This window comes from Schistocerca cancellata, chromosome 3 (assembly GCF_023864275.1).
Source record: "Schistocerca cancellata isolate TAMUIC-IGC-003103 chromosome 3, iqSchCanc2.1, whole genome shotgun sequence".
Lineage (NCBI taxonomy): Eukaryota > Metazoa > Arthropoda > Insecta > Orthoptera > Acrididae > Schistocerca > Schistocerca cancellata.
In genome coordinates, this window is record NC_064628.1 from 618,111,679 (window position 1) to 618,132,693 (window position 21,015).

General features: G+C 43.0%; 1 protein-coding gene across 1 annotated transcript in view; it reads left to right on the forward strand.

Annotated features, from left to right (window-relative positions):
- Nucleotides 1-375: 375 nt before the first annotated feature.
- The window catches only part of LOC126175523 (uncharacterized), a 337,116-nt gene continuing 316,476 nt past the window's right edge, over nt 376-21,015 (forward strand). Inside the window, exon 1 of the mRNA XM_049922350.1 lies at nt 376-542. The gene's annotated coding sequence lies outside the window, so the exon portion shown is untranslated. The remainder of the gene's footprint in view (nt 543-21,015) is intronic.

Consider the following 21,015-nt stretch of genomic DNA (forward strand, 5'->3'; position numbering starts at 1 on the left):
TTTCATTCCCTACCAGTGCTACCAGTGGTATCGGTAGTCCTACTACTTACTATGTCATTTATAAACTGTATGAAAGCTACCGAAACGTAGTTTTGGTAGAGCGCAACAGCGGTAGCTAAAAGAAGGCTTCTTATATTGCGTCATTGGCAGCCGCCTGTCCTGAGACGCGTCCACCCACGCAGTGAAGCAGTGGTCCACAACCGGGATGGCTACCAGTGTCGCCAACCGTCCGCGAATTTCGCCGTTTCGCTACGCGTCGCTACGATTAGCGCGTCTGAGGTGGGGTCCTCACACAGGGCTGCCAACCTGTGTTACGTAATATTGTCGAAAGGCGGCGGCCCGGAGGGGCAGCGCGCGCGGCAGGAGTGAGTGTGCGTCGGTGCCGTGCGGGTCTGCAGACGTGGAGGAAGACGAGCGCAGCGGGACAGCACTGGAGTGGCTGCCGCGGCCGGCGAGTGGAGACCTCCTGCGGCGGCAGAAGGCGGCGATGCGTGCGGCGGGCCGCGCTACGCCGGCGCAGTATTTGGCACTCCGGGCAGCAGGTAGGCGATGCGACGGACCACTGCCTCTCTGCCAACGCTCCTTACCATCTACTCAACGTTACAACTGCTATAACACCAGGGTTGCCAACAACGTTTACATGAAACTTCCTGGCAGATTAAAACTGTGTGCCGAACCGAGACTCGAACTCGGGACCTTTGCCTTTCACGGGCAAGTACTCTAACCAACTGAGCTACCAAAGCACGACTCACGCCCAGTCCTCACAGCCTTACTTCTGCCAGTACCTCGTCTCCTACCTTCCAAACTTTACAGAAGCTCTCCTGCGAGCACTTGCCCGCGAAAGGCAAAGGTCCCGAGTTCGAGTCTAGGTCCGGCACACAGTTTTTATCTGCCAGGAAGTTTCATATCAGCGCACACTCCGCTGCAGAGTGAAAATCTCATTCTGGAAACGTTTACATGGTCATTAACATTCGGTCAGACACTGTCTTTAAACATTTTCGACGTCTGTTGAGTGATTACACCGAGCGGAATCGCGCTGTGGTTCACACACTCGACTCGCGTGAGGAAGGACGACGGTTCAAACCCGCGTCCGACCATCCTGATTTACGTTTGCCGTGATTTCCGTAAATCGCCTCAGACAAATGCCACGCCGGATCCTTTGAAAGAGCACGGCCGATTTCCGTCCCTGTCCCTCCCTAATCCGAGCTTGTTCTTCGTCTCTAATGACCTCATTATCAACGGGATGTTAGATCTAATCTCCTCCCTGCTGAGAGATTATGGATGAAATGTACACAAAAATATTCCGGATCAGTAGCGAGAGAGCAGCAGGCACGCTTCTTCCGGTCGGGACAGTAAATCCACAACGAGCTTATCGTAGTTTCAGCCCTAGGGTCTAGCCTACTGTAGTCGTGAGATACACGGCTCGGCTTCTCCGGTGTGGTCCTGGATTCGTGTTTGATCCAATACAACATCAGAGGGCGCTGCCTACTGACGAAGTAGCGTCATGACCGTCGTTCCTCCTTCCTAGTTGGCGAACTTGGTGTAGAGCATTCTCGCCACAAGTTCGCATCGTTCAAGGGTATAGGACTCGGCAGTCATGGCATAGAGGTAATGTGGCGGGGAGTCGTAGGGGACATAAAACACTCAGCGCAGGATTTTGTTCTGGAAGGCCTGTAGGCGCTTGATGTGGCTAGGAACTGGAATTTCCAATACATTACTGGAGTAGTTCACCACGGGCCATATACTCAACTTATAGATATAGAGACAACAACTGACTGACAGGTAAGACCTCTAAGAAGCGAATACAGCGCACCAAGATGCTGCGTTGTTCGCTTATGCACACGAAAAATGTAGTCCTTCCATGTTAGAAGACTTCGAGGATTTGGTCCTCTCAATGTGATGACCAGTGAGCACAGCATTGGCGACAGCTGGTTGACGATGCTTGGACAGTACCATGCCTTGACTTTTGGCAGCATTGAAAGCGGCCCTCCAGAGTAGTGAGGGAGATAGCTATTAAAAAAAAAAGCATAACTGAATCACTGTAAAATGTTAATAAAGATAGTTTTGAAAATAGCTTGGAAGCGTCGTAAAAGAACAAATCTTTCACATTCGGTCACATAATAGTTCCGTAGTATAAATGCACGTTGCGCAGCCGGCCATGGTGGCCGAGCGGTTCTAGGCGCTTCAGTATGGAACCGCGCGACCGCTACGGTCGCAGGTTCGAATCCTGCCTCGGGCATGGATGTGTGTGATGTCCTTAGGTTAGTTAGGTTTAAGTAGTTCTAAGTTCTAGGGGACTGATAGCCTCAGCTGTTAAGTCCCATAGTGCTCAGAGCCATTTGAACCACGTTGCGCGAAGTATGATGCGGGTTGTATCTCCCTATCCGCGGACTTGTTATTGTTCCGTCCTGCCGCAGTGTTTACAATGTCATAATGGTCAGATGGTCATGAAGGGAACTAACACAGCGTTCTGGATAACGGCGTGGTTTGTTGTTCCGAGAGCGTACGCTCCTAGAAAAGTCAACGTGTAACTTGCGGAATGATCGTGAAGATAAAATGAGAGAGATTCGAGCCCACGCAGAGGTTTTCCCTCGAACTATTCAGGACTGGAAGAGGAGAAGTGACAGTGGTTCACAAAGTAACCTCTTCCACACACCGCAAGTTGGCTTGCATAGTATAGATGTAATATCTTTCACTGTGCGGAGATTCGCAGTCAGAGATATTTCTAAGTTGGAGAACAGACCCAGAAGTTGGGGATATAATAACACTACTTGTGAAGGAAAGTCGCATAGAATCTGTCGCTGAAAAAAAGCAGCCAAGGGAGCTACATAAAAGAGAAAGGCGAGTAAGCGTGATAAATATAGAGCGAAATCCTCACCTTGGTGCACTAAAACTGCAGCCCAGATACAGCTAGAATGTAGTAAGCAACTAGTTTAATTAACCGTTCGGGATGTTATCGTGAAAGAAGGACATGACGGGAAAATGACAAAAAATGACACGTAACCTAAGTGAAACGACGTAACTAGCTCTATTTACAAAGGGTCAGCTTAACGAAGGGTCACAGTGGCGGAATGATGTTATGCTTGCTGAAACACATTGAGTAAACAGTGACGAATTCAACAGAAGGATCAGGAGAACTGCAATCAATTCGAAAGAATGCTTGAAAATGAAGCTAAAGAAAGAACGACAACTAATTCGGCGTAGGTACAGCACAAAAAGCGTTAATAGCTTACAGGTGCCTGTAGAAGCAATTATACAGCAGAAGTGGCATCCCACAAACAACTGAGTTCCAATACCAATTTTTTTTCAAAAACAGTTACTGATTCTACAATATTAAGCTGTCAAATATTATTTAAGAAATTATAATGTTACTTAAGAAATTATATGCCATGTCTTCATTTAATATGGCGATGTTTTCAAATTTGCTGAGTTTCAATTTGTTGTTAAATCTGTAGGTGGAGATAAAACACAAGCTGCTAGGAATGGTGTAGTAACCGAATGTTACTGACAGTCCCTGTAGTTGCGGCCGCCTCCTGATAATCGCTTAAAAGCCAAAATAGGCTTATAGTGACTGTCAACAATCACCCACTACAATGTGCATCTTAGCACATTTTGACCAGTGTTCTTCCGGTAAGTAGAATCTGCACCTGAAAAGTAATTCTGTAAGAAAGAAAACATATCCAGCTGCGGCTACGACTCTCTCATCATTGAACCCGAAACTCTCTCCACTGGGAATGATTAGATTTGGGAAAAGAGAGGCGGACACACACTACTGAACACAGAGGAAGTTCCTACTATCCGTACTTCAGATCCCTCACTTTTCCCATTATCCAACGCTTCTCATTGCCCTAAACAAAAGTAATTCATTTCCTTCAAGATTCATGCTATCTCTCACGTACTTCAGAATACAGGTTGATGCAGAATACCTCTAAACTACTATCGTTATTGGCTTTCTCGCTGCTGTAACACTCTGGAAAATCTAAATAAACTACGTTCGTAGCTCCGTAAAAGGAATAACTATTGTTAAGTTTATCTATCTAAACAAATATTCCTTCCACTTACTGTTCTGTAAGTTACAGAAAAGGACATCTTGCCCGAATCGCCATGTACGTAATTCAGCGACGTAACGTTTTCTTAGACGTGGGAAAGAGTCACGTAGAAGAAATGTATTACAGATTTTCCTGATATTTTTATGGTGTGTTAATATGCACCTACCAACATTTTACGCTTCTTTATTTTACGGAAGATTCAGATACGTATTATGACAGATTACGATGGGTGGAAGCACAGAATGAGTATTGACATACATAGACACACATAAGAAAGTGGCTTTTGCTGTATCTCTTAAAAGTAAATAATGTTATGTTTCTGTTAACAAGGTAGTGTTTCGTCGAGGTAGGAGAGTCCATTAAATACGTATTGCCCTTCTAAAGATTTGAATGAAGTATGGTGGGATCAATGTCTACGTAAATCAGCTGTTTAAAAATATATGCAGCGTAATTCACAAAAAGTTTACAAACTAACATGGCACATCGGTTATACAACAAGGATCAGTAATCACATTCGAACCTGGGCTCACAACGCCCCGAGAGGACGCTACGGCCACGTGTGGGCTGGGAACTTTGGTGACCGTTTAATTGGGCCGTACGTTCTCCTGGACCATCTTGATGTTCACAGGTATCTCGTTTTCCTGCGAAACATCCTGCTGGACATGCTGATTGATGTTCCGATGCCTATTTGCCGTCGCTTTCGATTTCAGCACGACGGAGTACCTGCGATTTTCAGCAGACAAAAAGAGGGCACATTTGTAGGCAACCTTTCCCGTCCGCTGGATTGGTAACGGTGGGTTCGTCGCATGGCCACTACTATCACCCGCTCTGTCCCCAATCGATTTTTTCCTGTGAGGTATCTGAAGGGCCTTGTGTATGGAACACCTGTTACATCGCCGGAGGACCTAGTGAGCAGGATTGCTGCGGCAGCAGGACATCTTCGAGGTGCACCAGATATCTGTGAGAGGGTGCGCCGCTCAACGCAGCGCCGATGTTAGGTGTGTCTCAATGCGTGTGGACAAAAATTTAAGCAACTCCTGTAGCGGCCGTCCATTTGTAGCATGTGACTAAATAACTGCAACGCCATTTAGTAACCCCAGATGGCCTTTGCGACCCCCGGTTCCTATGTGGTAACTGATCCTTGTATGCCCGATGTGCCATGTCAATTAGTAAACTTTTTTCGCATCACCGTGTATAATGAGAAAGGGTATATGAGGAAGAAACAATTTTTCTAATGGTTTAAATGCCCTACTACCTTAGACAAAACTGATTGCGAGAAAGAAAACAAACCCGTACGTATTCACAGCAAAGCACAAAGGTTGTTTAAAAATATATATAGCTTATGTCCATATGAATATTTATTAGAGTATCACGTAAAAATTTTAAGTAAATTATTCAAAATATTTTCGAGATTTTTGCTATATAGCCTATGTCCATCCAAATGTTCATTAGAGTATCATGCACAAATACGAGGTAAATCGGTCAGGAAAGTTTCGAGATTTTTGGTATCAGAGTGCCGCCATCATGTATTATGAGATGGCTCTCCAGAAGGTATAAAATGTCGCGTCAAATTTTCAAAATAAAAAGCAAACGGTGAAGAGACTTAACGTTTTGCACAAACGAATATTTACGTTTTTATTTAAATAGATCACCCAAATTTTTGCAGATGAGTTGAACTTTTTGTGTTCTCTGCTTATCTCTTCTACAATTAAATTGAAAGTTATAGGAGATAATGCGTCTCCTTATCTAAGGCGAGTTATTGCTTCAAAATGATCCGAGACTGCGGCACTGATCTTTCCTCTGCAACAGGTTCCCGTTAAACACATCTGCAGTATGCATGTTATCTTTTGTGTAAACTGAAACTCTTTCGAGACATTGACGACTGTGCTCTTACATATGCTGAAGTCATATGAATGTCAACGTTGTATTCCCAAGCTTTCTCGGTTACACGCCTGAGAGTAAAAGGCTGATCTATAGTTGAACTGTTCCTTCTAAAAGCACACCGACAGCTGCCTCTACTTCCTTTTGCAGTTGGGGCCATTCTCTACAGTAGACATTGAGACAGAATTTTGTATTTTACTTTTAATTTATACTGTTCGAAAAATATTTAGCACCGTAGCGTCATTAATTTGTAAATTTTTAGGTCAACATCGACTTTTACTGGTGGAGAATTATGTGATACTAACTTATGCATAATGCATAAAGGGTACCATTGTTCATCTGCATCTGTGGAAGTCAGCCCGCGGTGCGTGGCAGAGGATACTTTCAACATCATAATTCCCTTCCCCCTCTGTTTCTCAGTTCTATTCATAAATGGCGTGAGTTTGCTGAGCAGCACTGTAATACTCTCTCGCGTACCAAACGATCCTGTAACGAAACAAACCACTCTTCGTTGGAGCTTTGTCTTTTCTGGTAATCCAACAGCATGAGGTCCCCAGACTAATGAGAATACTTAGGAATAACTCTGGTTCAAATGGCTCTGAGCACTATGGGTCTTAACATCTGAGGTCATCAGTCCCCTATAACTTAGAACTACTTAAACCTAACTAACCTAAGGACATCACACACATCCATGCCCGAGGCAGGATTCGAAGCTGCGACCGTAGCGGTCGCGCGGTTCTGGACTGCGCGCCTAGAACCGCTAGACCACCGCGGCCGGCCGTATCTTAGCGACTTGTAAATTACTCATTGTAGTATTTATGCTCTGCGAGCCATACGGTGGGCTCCGCGTTTGTAGTGATCCTCCTGTCATCAGAAGTGCTTTTCTAACGATTTCTGGGGGCCAGAAGGTAATGCAAGATTGATCAGAGCAATGGAATTGGGAACGGATTATTTGGAGAAATTGTGGCTAATGCAGAACCACTTACATTAAGAAAAATATCTTATTAATTTGTATCTTCAATAGAACAGGGAAATAAAATAAAATTGACGGCAACATCTCAGAGCGCTTGGCTTGGCTGCAATATTTTCCCCTGGGTCTCTGAACGTAGTTGCTTGCGCTGATACATCACCAGTTCAGAGGCCTCTGGCAGGCAGCATTCTAAATTTCGCCGAGGTCAAGGCAGTAGACCGTTGGCCGCTAGGCGTCTGGATGCCATCAGTGGGCTAAGATGCGTGCTGATGTCTCGCAGGATTGCGCGAGTCTTGGTACATCTCCCAGATAATACTCATTTCTTTTGTATGCAGCCGCTGCGGTGCCTTCTGGGAGTCCAGCCTTAACCAGTATTGTGCCATTATTCGGAACTAGTAAGTTCTCCGTCACTGGTAGAGGCTGTTACTTGTCTTTCATACTTGTTGCCTTCTCCCAGTTTATGGGAGATTCTCTTCTACCCCAACAGTTTAATGACGTCATCTGTGTGTCTAAATAAGTCACCCCTGGCAGTTTCCGTAGCTTCACAGCCATCATGTTCTTGTACAGGAAATACAGGCTGCTTCCACTGTCGTTTCAGCCATACAACTCTCGGTCAGTATACAGCAGAGAGAATAGTGGATGTGCTTTATTGCCCCTCATAATGTTTGGTTACTTGTTCACACTACAAGCACAAACAAGGAACGAGGAATGCAAAAGTTGTACGATTATTCGCGGCACCGTAATGTCGTGTGAGTTGGTGGCTATCGAGTATTGAATGTTGGCAGACAACGAATTTATGGTTGCCTTGTGGTAGTATCTGTAAGAAATCTGTAGGCATTATGCAGGCCTGCCAAGGATTTATGGCCAACTACGGCTGCCGTTGCCTGTTCATTGCATTCCAGATATCTTCCAGAAAAAATTCCTTTTACATTTGGCAATAAATGGAATCAGCTGGTGACAAATTTTCTGAATATCGTGGACGTTCCGAAAACTCGAACTTCAAATCCTTCATTTATTATATTGGCAAAGTAATTTCGTGTGAGGTTGCATTGACTTGAATTACTTCTTTTTTAATTCAGTACGTTTCTCATGTATTTTCCTATCCATTTAGTTACAAGTCGTGGGAATTATCAGTGAGCTATTCTTTTTCGCTTTGCAAGGTAATAATAGGAATAACCTTGCATCGCAGAAAACACTGGCCATAATATTTCCACCAGACGAAATCGACTTCGTTAGTTTTAGTACAATGACACCAGCTCCCATGCACCGCTATTTATTGCTGTTTTGTTTCAGACTTAAAGTGATTGATCGGTGTCTCAGCTAGAGTGGCAAATCCGCCTGCAAAGTCAGTCCGATTCTTTCTAAGACTTTCAAAATATTGTCGAATATCGCTTTCGTAATCACACTGGCCAACATTCAACAAATGCAGCACACCTTTGCACAAAGATTTCTCACAATTAATTTCTTGGGTAAAATGTACGACACTCGTCCTCGCGGTATGCAAGTGGTAGATTGCCTCTTGCCTTACAACGCAACCACATATGTTCAGGCAGACCTGACAGCTTTAGTTGTGCGATCCTAATCTTATGCAGATGGCGTACTATGCACTGACATCGTAGACGTAGCCTCATCTGTGAATAGAAAGGGTGACAACAATCCTAGAATGATGGTGGCCTCTGTTACGAACCAGCAACACAACCGTCGCTGCGGAGGCAAGTCCGTGAGTAATAAGGCCCGCACGGGTTGTACGTCATACGGACAGTGACAGTTGAGAATGTTGCACAGGATCGCCTGGCTTATCCATGCTGGCGGGCAACCTACCTCCGGCCAAATAACCATATTACCTTCTTTAATCCTTATTTTCTCTTGGATCGTTTCCTGCATTTTTCAATCATCTAGAAAAATCACCCTGTGTAGTGTATAACATGTCCTTGCATGACGTCCAGAAAAGAAAGATGATTATCTCGGACAAAAGGAGCGGCAGTCGCGATACAGCTGCTCGAAGATATCACACTAGACGAAGGATATATATCACAATGTGAGTCAAATAAATTATCAGTTGCGGTTATTATGCTAAATGATCAAAGGCAGGACTGATTATTAAAGTCAGATCACTAAGGGAAAAAAATGGCTCTGAGCACTATGGGACTTAACTGCTGAGGTCATCAGTCCCCTTTACTAATGGATTCGAAGTTATATTCACCTTAATCGTGTAAAACAAAGCATCGAAAAGAGAAACTAGTGAAAAGGCTAATGTCTGTTAATAACAGAAATATCGTATATAAGATTCAAGTGCATTAACAAGCTTCTTTAAGAACGGGTACCTATCAATTGCAGTTATGACTACATGGAGAACAAGTAATGTATTGGCAACTGCAACTAACATGTTTCACTCCACAAATTATTATTACTATTATAAGATAAAATTGTCGAAGATAAAGCAACATAGCATAAATAACGAAAATAAATAAAAACATGAGAATATAGGGAAAACCTGAGGTTCGTTGGTGGAATTACTCACTTACGCTTGCCCTTTATTGTGGATAGGAAACTTGCCTCTCAGCTGTTCCTTTTTTCTAGAAACGGGTCTGAGTTTATTACACCTTCTACAACGAAAATAAACAAAGAATGAAATATTTGCGACTCTGTTGTCATGTTTGTTGATCAACAAAGCCGTCAACGACGTCACCTTTACTCACGGTATTATGAGAAGTGTAAGGAAGAAAGTAGCAGCGATTAAAATACTTTAAGCTAACACGTCGCCATTTGGGAGACAAACATGTGTCGCGTGAAGTGTCGTTGACCCCAGGAGGACGGCCTTCTTATCGGCCAGCTTATCGTTGTGGTATTACGCGGGAGAGGAGAGCACGGCAATGAAATCGATAGTTCCTGCTCACGCCTGTCAAATATGGATTCGGTCCTCCCGATACGCGCACGTTAGTATCAGAAGGATGTGAATGCGTGCGTAGTTGCAGCAACATTCTATATCGTGTGCTCCTTACAGTGCCAGAAGTGGAGAATGGCAACCGGGAATTGTAAAACATTCATTGGTGCTTAACTTCATATTTTCTGTCGGGTAATACGTTGTCAAGAATAGTGATTCCATGTCTCTATACGTTCTGGAGTATTTCTTGTCTTCTCCATTTGATCATGTCGCAGCAGGTAAGTGTGCCCGCGACCAGTAAGTCATTAGACACTTCATGGATGACAGTGAAGTAAATTAATTAATAATAGCTACTTTCCAAATTGTTATCGAAGTATTATTTAATACTCATCTGCCCTGCTTTCTGTAATTTGTTTTTAATGTAAAAAGGCAATTTCCCTACATTTTTAGTGAGCCACGTTAAATTCCGCAGAGACGAGAATATTTTTTTCCTTTTTTTTCTCTTTCCTATCAAATACAATGGCGAACTACAGTTCGAGTAAAATTCTGTTATAAAGCTTAATCCACATAATGTGGACGTAACTGATAATTTACAAATTTCTGAAGCAAGATAATGTAAAAACCCGTAGCTTTCATATAAACCATGGTATTTGAGTAAACATGTTTCTTTCTCATTATAAGACTTACTTGAACGTAATACGATGCCTCTTGAAACGAGAAGCACTGTGGTGCAAGGTTTGTCAGCTGTCGAATAAAAACCTCAGAAAAACTGCCCAAAGATTTGATGAGAGTTGAAACCAGTGATGCTGGCAAAACGCTGTTTACGTACATTTTTACGATATAAACAGATAAACGGGGTGAAAAAACATCTTGATGTCAGACTTTGAGATAAATATTTGTATTTCAGAGCTGTTACTGTCAAGTATTTTACTAGAATCATTAACAGACATTATTCACCAATGTAATATCATTCCCCAGAATTATCTAATGGTCTTAATAAATGTACATGACTACCCTGCAGTTCGCACATAATATTTTGACGGAATCCTTTTGTACCGTTCCACTCTATAGTGCCACGTGGATAAACGAACGTTTAAGTCTTTTCATGAAAGCTCTGATTTCCGTTATTTCACTGCGATGATCATTCTTCTCTCTATAAGTGGGAGTCAACGATTCGTAGCGGATAGTTGGTGATTTAAGATTCGTGAAAGATTTCGGCCCAACGAAAAACGCCTTTCAAAAATGACTGCCACACTTACCCGTGTATCATATCCGTGACACTCCATCCGCTTTTTCGCGGATAGAACAAAACGAGCTGTCCTTCTTTGAATTTTTTCAATGTCCTCTGTCAGTCCTAACTGGATAGGAACCCATATAGCATAGCTATGTTCCGTAAGAGGACGTAGAATCTTAATGTAAGCAATCTCTTTAGTAGACATTTTTACATCTTGCACGTGTTCTGCCTTCGGTTCGCCTTCCTCACCACATTCTCTGTGTCCTCATTCCAGTTTAACTTTTCGTAACTGCAACCCGTAGGTACTTAGTTTGATTGACAGACTTTAAATTTGAGTAATTTATAGCGTAACTGAAATTTAACAGATTCTTTTTATGAAGGTTTGCTAGCGATTAAACTACAGAATCATCTGCAAATAGTTCAAGGGGATTGCTCGGATTGTCTCCTAAATCATTTATATAAATAAGGACCAGCAGAGGGCCTATAACACTACACTGGGGAATACCAGAGATTACTTTCGTTTTACACGATTCCTGTCAGTTGCTACGAAATGTAACCTTTTTCACAATAAGTCACTAATCCAGTCATACAATCGCGACGATACCCCGTAGGCACGCAACTTGTATAAAAGCCGCTTCCAAGGAATGGTGTTAAAAGCCTTCTGTAGATCCAGAATGTAATAAATTTGAGATCCCTTGTTGATATCACTAATTATTTCGTGTCAATAAAGAGGCAGTGGTCTTTCATAAAAACCATATTTTCGATTTGTGTACTTAGATATATTAAAAATTAGTTATCTCGGTATCACTTGGCGAAAAAAATTATTTCAGTATCTTAAACAATGCGTGAATTATTACGGAATTTGGTCTATATACACTCATCGGACATCCTCCAAACAGGGGATTTTTGACAAGATGGTACAAGTTTTCAGGAATGATGGAGAGAACTACACTATGTGATCAAAAGTATCCAGACACCCGGCTGAAATGAGTTAAAAGTTCGTGGCACCCTCTATCGGTAATGCTGAAATTCAATATGGTGTTGGCCTACCCTTAGCATTGCCGACAGCTTCCACTTCTTCACGGAGTGCTGCACTGAGGAGAAGTATCAATATCGGTCGGTGAGGCCTGGCACGAAGTCGGCGTTCCAAAACATCCAAAATGTGTTCTGTAGGATTCAGGTCAGGACTCTGTGCAGGCCAGATGTTATTGTCGTATAACCACTCGGACACAGGCTGTGCATTATGAACAGTTGCTCAATCTTGTAGAAAGATGCTATCGCCATCCCTGAATTGCTCTTCAACAGTGGGAAGCAAGACGGTGCTTGAAATATCAGTGTAGACCTGTGCTGTGATAGTGTTCCGCAAAACAACAAGGGGTGTAAGCCCCGTCCACGAAAAACACCACCGCCTCCGAATTTTACTGTTGGCACTACACACGCTGGCAGATGACCTTCACCGGGCATTCTCCATCCCCTCACCCTGACATCGGATTGCCACATAGCGTACCGTGATTTGTCACTCCACACAACGTTTTTCGACAGTTAAATAGTCCAATGTTTACGCTGCTTACACCAAGCGAAGCGTCGTCTGGCATTTACAGGCGTGATGTGTGGCTTATCAGCAGCCGCTCGACCATGAGATCCTAGTTTTACCACGTCCCGCGTAACTGTCATAGTACTAGCAGTGGATCCTGATCCTGGAAAGTGTGATGTGGGCTGATGGATCACGCTGTACTCCGTGGCAAGACGTTGGAAGGGTTTGGGTTTGGTGAATGCCCAGATAACGTTGCCTGTCACCATGCGTAATACTAACAGCGAGGGACGAGGGAGGCAGTGTTACGGTACGAAGGAATTTTTCATGATTAGGTTGTGGTACACTTATTGCTCTAAAGAAAACCCTATATGCGGAAGAAAATTAACACATTTTACAGCGTTGTGTCCTGTAGAAGAACAGTTCGGAGACGATGATTGTATGAGCATGACAATGCGCCCTGTCATAAAACAGTAGCTGTGAGTCAATGGTTTATTGTTAATAACATTCCTGAAATGGACTGGACTACCCAGAGTCCTCACCTGAACCCTGTAGAACGTCGACTTCGCTCTACATCTCAGCGTCCAACACCACTACCTCATCTCGTTTCGGCTCATGAGGAAGAATGGGCTGCCGGTACTCCACCGACATTTATACACCTCACTGACAGCGTCTCCAGCAGACTTCAAGCCGATATAAAGGCGAAGAATGTACGTACACCACATTAATGTCGATTAATACCTGTCATAATGCTTTTCGTCCGCAGCTCGTGGTCGTGCGGTCGCGTTCTCGCTTCCCACGCCTGGGCTCCCGGGTTCGATTCCCGGCGGGGTCAGGGATTTTCTCTGCCTCGTGATGACTGGGTGCTGTGTGCTGTCCTTAGGTTAGTTAGGTTTAAGTAGTTCTAAGTTCTAGGGGACTGATGACCTAAGATGTTAAGTCCCATAGTGCTCAGAGCCATTTGAACCATAATGCTTTTCATCAGATAGTGCACGTGACTCAATTCAGAGATTTAATCGACTTTCGACAAAGATAAACCACAGGAGGCCGTGCAATTACAGAATGAATAATTAACACTGTCAGTGTGTTAGCCGTACTAAGATCACAAGTGATCCAGAAGAGGCAGTAGATGTCAATTTAAAACTGCTCACCGTTCATATGAAAGTTCGTCAGCCATTCTTCAATAGGCTTAGCGGTGTGAATCGTGATAGCGTTATCTTGAAACCTGATGTTATTTCCATTGATTAACTCATGTTTCATACGGTGGACTTGTCGACTTAAGTGCACTGATCCATGAATGTAATTCGTCTTTGAAAAAATTCTGCAAATTAGCTAAACGTTGATCTTCTGACAATATTTACCTTTTAAAATTATCGTTTGTGTTAATACATATTACTGGCACCATTTTTATCCCCATTGGTCTGGGATATGGATAAAGCATATCCATCGCGAAATTTACTGTGCTCAGAACCATGTATGCCATGATAACCCAGAAGCTTCTTGTTCTACATGCGCCTCCTCTAACAGCACTCCAGCAATTTCCACTCATTCGGAGTTAGAAAATGCCTTACCAACGGCTGGGCAGTTGCAGGGAAGAGCCGGCCGCGGTGGTCTAGCGGTTCTGGCGCTGCAGTCCGGAACCGCGGGACTGCTACGGTCGCAGGTTCGAATCCTGCCTCGGGCATGTGTGTGTATGATGTCCTTAGGTTAGTTAGGATTAAGTAGTTCTAAGTTCTAGGGGACTTATAACCTAAGATGTTGAGTCCCATAGTGCTCAGAGCCATTTGAACCATTTTTTGCAGGGAAGAATAAATAACAAACATTATGAATGCTCCAGGCTTCATTCACCGTAACACCAAACTACAGGAGCTGTGCAACAATGTTCCGTTTATACCAGTCACAGCCATGCTACTTTCCAAAACAGAGGCATCTCCCTTTTTTTGGGTTGCATACCTTGCAGCCAAGAAATATTTCTTGTTTTGCATCATATTCACAAACACCTCAAAGCTTCCTCGATATTTTATTTACCGACACCTGGTATTGTTTCGGGAATGTGCGTCGAATTCATAGTGTTTTACACATAGACTCCCTCATAAAAGTACTGAAAAGCATATAATTCACCATGTGTTTAACATTGTGTGTCAGACAACTAGCCAGTCCTAAAATAGTTTTGGAGTTTCACATCGCAGTCCTTTTAATCTGAACAGGCTGCTTGGAACGTTGTCGTGAGTACCGTAAGACTTCGTTTGATTTTAGTTTACTTCTTCTACAATTCTATTTGTTGAATTTCCCACACTGTTAAACAAAGGGTGGATTGTATGGTTTTCCAGTGTGCGATAGTTAAGAAGTACTTCGTGTCATAACATTTCTGTATAAAACACAGATAATCATGAAACATCTTGAGAAATTCAGACTGCTCGGCGGACCGGAACTCGAATTTGGGAACAGTTCATTTTGCGTAAAAATACTGATGTTTCTAAGCTAATTTCAATTAAGAGAAAAAGGTTCCCATTATTCAGATGACCATTAAATATTACAAAAATTATGTTGCGGAAACTGAGAGATTTGCCAGTGGATTTGAAAGCGAGATTCGAACTCCCACTCCTACCTTTCGCAAGCGACGCTCTCACGTAACAAGTTGACAGACAGTAACTCACGGCTCATTCTGCCAGCTCCTCCTCCTTTACCACTTCGACATCATGCTCTGTTCCACAGCTTGCAAACCTGGGAACCAGTGAATAAGCAGAGAAAGGCTTGCCCACGACTTAGAGATTGTTTCCAGAATGACAGCAAGGAGATCGTTGTAAATCGGCTTCCTCAGACTGCATTAAGCAAGCAGTGCTCATACCAGTTGACCTGTCCGAGCGATAATCCAACATAATGAAGCTCTGAGTCGAGTCGCGGTGTAAGGCCTTAGACTGGAAGATTCTTGCCGGTGTTTTCCTCTCAGTGACATTCATATTTAGATGACTGCCTACACGAGTTAGGCTAGTGAGGACGAGTTCGTCTGCTGACAATGAACGCGCCACGCCTCTTTCTCGTCCTTATCTCCGTGCAGGCGGGCGATATTTGCTCGCCAAGGTCCCACACTACAATGCAAACATTTTTACAACGAGCCGTTTCTTTTGCTGTATCACGCCAACGAGAGTCTGAAGCAGGCTCGACCACGTAATTTCTCAAACGGCAGAGATGTTCATGATTAAACAGCTTCACCGTTCAAGTTCTCAGTTAGAACGTCCGTGTGCAACCATTACTGAAAATGAAATCTCTTGTCTACAGGGAAGAGGCCACTGAATAGAACCTTCATTGAAGGTTAAAAGTAGTCCCTGTAGGATCGAACCAGGTACTCCACAGTTGGAGCCCTCTCATGTAAGGAGCACTTTTCTAGAACAATGATTTACTTAGTCATTTCTCCTGGGAAGGAGATTAGTTCAGTGACGCCGTCTCCTACGTGTCAGCAGACATTGTTCCTCTTTTACGTTATATGGACGTAATGCGCCCTCCTTTTGACTTAGGTATACGCGTTACTGTCCTGTACGATAAGAAACCATGCTGCTCCGCATATCTTCTGAAGCCCCCTACTTGTTGGCTATTACGTTGAACCATGTTCCGTCTTTTGTAGTTCCCAGAGGATCATCATAAATGCGGTGACTTCATCGTCATTACTGTCTTTGAATAAAGGTCTCATTTCTGTTCGTCCCGTTGCGTACACTAAAGCAGTTCATTCCATGTATGGTCTAAGTTTCATCGCGTTACATTACTTAGCAGTGACACATCATGCAAAAGTTACTTTCGCTCTTAACTTTTGCACAGCGGTATATCTAGGAGTAGCCAGTTGGAGAGACCTTAAATGAAATGACCACATAAATCAAACAGAAGGAAAAATAGATGCTAGACGAAGGTTCACAGGAAGAATCTTAGGGAAATGCACAAAAAAAAGTAGCATTCAAAACTTTTGTTCGACTGGTTCTTGAGTATTGATCATCAGTCTGGGATCTTTATCTTTACAAGGTAGGATTAAAGGAAGAGAGAGAGAGAGAGAGAAGATCCAACAAAGAGCGTCGCGTTTCGTCACGGAATCGTTTAGACGGTGTGGGAGCGTTACTGACATGCTCAATGAATTCCACTGTCAGATTCTACGATAGAGGTGTTATGCATCTTGGGGAGTTTTACTATCGAACTTCCGAGAGAATACGTTCTGGGAAGAGTCGAACAGCGTATTAATTTCTCCCATATATGTCTCGCCCACATACGACGATATCGATAGTTGCGCTCCAGCGATACTTTGTCCAGGACCCTTCCAGTCTGGCTTATCGGCCATTGCTGTGGTAACCAATACAGCCATCTCTGCTACGACTGCTTTCAGTGAGTTCGTACAAATAGAGGGCAGTCTACACAAAAACCGATGAAATCACAATGAGATTTTCACTCTGCAGCGGAGTGTGCGCTGATATGAAACTTCCTGGCACATTAAAGCTGTGTGCCGGACCGAGTTTGGAAATCGGGACCTTTGCCTTTCGCGGGCAAGTGCTCCAACAACTGAGCTACCCCAAGCACTTGCTAGTTCTGCGAGGTTCGCGGAGGTTTGAAAGATAGAAGACGAGGTAGTGGCAGAATTGAAGCTGTGAGGACAGGTCGTGAGTCGTGAATGGGTAGCTCAGTTGTTAGAGCACTTGCCCGCGAGAGGCTAAGGTCCCGAGTTCGAGTCTCGGTCCGGCAAACAGTATTAATCCGCCAGGAAGTTTCATATCAGCAAACACTCGGCTGCAGAGTGAAAATATCATTCCGGAAACGTCCTCCAGGCTGTGGCTAAGCCATGTCTATGCAATATCCTTTCTTCCAGGAGTGTTAGTTCTGCAAGGTTCGCAGAAGAGCTTCTGTGAAGTTTGGAAGGTAGGAGACAAGGTACTAGTAGAACTGAAGTTGTGTGGACGGATAGAGGGTCGTGCTTGGGTTGCTCAGATGTTGGAGCACTTGCCCGCGAAAGTCAAAGTTCCCGAGTTCGAGTCTCGGTCCGGCTCATAGTTTCAGTCTGTCAGGAAGTTTCCGATGGAATCAGTCTGTCACTAGATTACGACGGGATATTTTGTGGACAGTTGTGTATCTAATTTTTGTACACATTTTTGTGTGTACTTGCCGGCCGGGGTGGCCGAGCGGTTCTAGGCGCTACAGTCTGGAACCGCGCGACCGCTACGGTCGCAGGTTCGAATCCTGCCTCGGGCATGGATGTGTGTGATGTCCTTAGGTTAGTTAGGTTTAAGTAGTTCTAAGTTCTAGGGGACTAATGACCTCAAAAGTTAAGTCCCATAGTGCTCAGAGCCATTTGAACCATTTGTGTGTACTTTAATCGTAAATTTCAACTATGGCATTTAATGTGACATACCTGACGTAATAAATCCATGATTGGTTGTCAGTGATGAAATGTCGTATGTTATGTGCGGGGCTTACAGCATATATATATATATATATATATATATATATATATATATATATATATAACATGTCCGAAAGAATAGGCACCAGTCTTGATCCTGCAGCCTTATAAGGCTATTAATCAAAGGAATAGCGAAATTAACTGACACTGGGCATTGATTTAAATTAATGGGAAAAGTTGAAAATATATGCTGACGAGTACTCGAACACGTATTTTTCCACCACTCGCGAAAATTCGCCTTCACCGCCTCAGCTAGCCGGACATTGTCCCTGACCGATCCAAATTCCCAACTTAACCACACACCACTGACGTGGTGTCCCTGCCCATTACCTTCACTACTCACAGAGATAGTTAATTCTCGCAGAAGATGCTTGTTTGTGCATCTTTTCAACTTTCACCATCGATTTATATGAATGTCCATTAACAGTTAACGTCGTTATTCCTGTGATTAAGAGGTTACAGTATATACTCTCGTGTAATACTGCCTTATTCAGCAGTTGCCCTTACGGATCTTGCTCCATCCACTGCCACCAGCCGTCATCATGGACAGAATATTTCATTCTGTTATTATTGTAGTGCTTGTTCTAGGTGCTTTAGCCACGTTATCACGTTTTTTGAAGAAATCCCTCTGCATACGTGTTACTATTGTATTGTAGCGCCTATAGCTTGAAGATCTACATCTACTTCTACGTGATTACTCTGCTATTCACAATAAAGTGCCTGGCAGAGGGTTCAGTGAACCACCTTCATGCTGTCTCTCTACCGTTCGACTCTCGAACGCCACGCGGGAAAAACAAGCACTTAAATTTTTCCGTGCGAGCCCTGATTTCTCTTATTTTATCGTGATGATCATTTCTCCCTATGTAGTTGGGTGCCAACAGAATGTTTTCGCAATCGCAGGAGAAAACTGGTGATTGAAATTTCATGAGAGGGTCCCGTCGCAAAGAAAAACGCCTTTGTTTTAATGATTGCCACTCCAATCCACGTATCATGTCTGTAACACTATCTCCCCTATTTCGCGATAATAAAAAACGAGCTGCCCTTCTTTGTACTTTTTCGATGTCATCCGTCACTCCCACCTGATGCGGATCCCACACCGCACAGCAATACTCAAAAATAGGTCGGACAAGCGTGGTGTAAGCAGTCTCTTTAGTAGACCTGTTGCACCTTCTAAATGTTCTGCCACTGAATCGCAGTCTTTGGTTTGCTCTACCCACAATATTATCTATGTGATCGTTCCAATTTAGGTTATTTGTAATTGTAATCACTAAGTATTTACTTGAATTTACAGCCCTCAGATTTGTGTGACTTATCGCGTAATCGAAATTTAGCTGATTTCTTTTAGTACTCATGTGAATAACTTCACACTTTTCTTTATTCAAGGTCAATTGCCACTTTTCGCACCATACAGACATCTTATCTAAATCATTTTGCAAGTAGTTTTATTCATCTAATGACTTTACAAGACGGTAAATGACAGCATCATCTCCAAACAATCTAAGACGGCTACTCAGATTGTCAATATAGATCAGGAACAATAGAGGGCCTATAACACTTCCTTGGGGAACGCCGGATATTACTTCTGTTTTACTCGATGACTTTCCATCTATTACTATGAACTGTGACCTTTCTGACAGGGAATCAAGAAACCAGTCGCACAACTGGGCCGATACTCCGTAGGCACGCAGTTTGATTAGAAGCCGCTTGTGAGGAACGGTGTTGAAAGCCTTCTGGAAATCTAAAAATATGGAACCAATTTGACATCCCATGTCAATAGCACTTATTACTTCATGAGTATAAAGAGCTAGTTGTGATTCACAAGAACGATATTTTGTGAATCCGCGCTGACTATATGACAATAAATCGTTTTCTTTGAGGTACTTCATAATGTTCGAGTATAGCATATTTTCTAAAACCCTACTGCAAATCGACGTTAGTGATATAGGCCTGTAATTTAGCGGATTACTCCTACTTCCCTTTCTGGGTATTGGTGTGACTTGAGCAATTTTCCAGTCTTTAGGTATGTATCTTTCTGTAAGCGAGTGGCTGTATATAATTGCTAAATGTGGAGCTATTTTATCAGCATACTCTGAGAGGAATCTGACTGGTATACAATCTGGACCGGAGGCTTTGCCTTTATTAAGTGATTTAAGCTGCTTTGTTACACCGAGGATATCTACTTCTATGTTTCTCATCTTGTCAGTTGTTCTTGATTCGAATTCAGGAAATTTACTTCGTCTTCTTTGGTGAAGGAGTTTCGGAAAACAGTGTTTAATAACTCTGCTTTAGTGACACTGTCATCAGTGACTTGACCTTTGTTATCACGCAGTGAAGTTATTGATTGTGTCTTCCCACTGGTGTGCTTTATGTGTGACCAGAATCTCTTTGGGTTTTCTGCCAGATTTCGAGACAAAATTTCGTTGTGGAAATTATTACAAGCATCTCGCATTGACGTACGCGACATATTTCGAACTTCTGTAAAACTTTGCCAATCTTGGGGATTTTGCGGTCTTTTAAATTTGGAATGCTTTTTTCTTTGCTTCTGCAACAACGATCTGACCCGTTTTGTGTACCATGGGGGATCACTACCATCACTTATTAATTTATGTGGTATATGTCTCTCAATTGCTGTTGATACTATCTCTTTGAAAACATTCCACGACTTTTCGCATTTACATGATCAGATAGGAAGGAGTGAAGACTGTCTCTTAAAAAGGCGTTAAGAGCATTTTTATCAGCTTTTTAAAATATATATATACTTTGCGTTTCTTTTTTATGGTTGAAGGTGTTACGGTATTCAGCCTAGCAGCAACTGCCCTGTATTGTCACAACACTCACTATTTGTCCAGAATTATTTGTTGCTAATAGGTCAAGTATGTTTTCGCAACCATTTACGCTTCGAGTGGGCTGATGGACTAATTTTTAAAATAATTTTCTGAGAGAGATGGTCTAAATTATAGAGCAAACGCGGTGACCAACCAAAATTAACATTTGATGCCATCAAGACAATTTTGCTGAATTTTAATATATGG